Here is a 607-nt window from a genome sequence, read left to right as displayed (position 1 = left end):
TGACAGTGCCTCAGTCGCCCAGTGAGGCTCGGGATGAGAGGCTAATTACGTAGTCTTGCAGGAAACCATGCTACGTGTGTGTGCTCTCGTGCACAACTAAGCCTCTTACAGACAAGGAACCACTCAACACAACATGCTACATCACTTCAGTACAATAATTCTCTTCGTGGTACAATTACCAAAATATTTTTTTGAGAAGTATTTTTTCCATACAAGTATTTTCAGGGTACTAGTTCAATGCCTTGTTTCGAATTTTCTGTCAGAGTGACCTCATTCTCCAATCCATTCAGGTCATATGTAAAACGAGAATGTAAACAAAATTGCTGCTTTTCCTGTCCAATGAAAACTGTTGTACCAGGTATGATGCAGGCAAATGTACATTGATGTGCAGAGCTCAGGTGTCACTCCAAACTTACCCCTTATACGCCCTGGACAGAGAGAAGGGGCTATTGGAACAAGTTTGCCTCACCGTCTACCCTAAGTCCTCCACTTTATTCCTCCAAGTGACAGTTAGATGATTGTCCCAAAATTACTCAGGACAACAATGACATCGTTATCCTCCGATAATGCAATCTTGTGAATTGAATTAATTCGAAACTACATAAGC

The sequence above is a fragment of the Penaeus monodon genome, chromosome 21 (assembly GCF_015228065.2).
Source record: "Penaeus monodon isolate SGIC_2016 chromosome 21, NSTDA_Pmon_1, whole genome shotgun sequence".
In the NCBI taxonomy this organism is placed as follows: Eukaryota; Metazoa; Arthropoda; class Malacostraca; order Decapoda; family Penaeidae; genus Penaeus; species Penaeus monodon.
The sequence above is the reverse complement of the archived record's forward strand: the minus strand, read 5'-3'. Positions refer to the sequence as shown.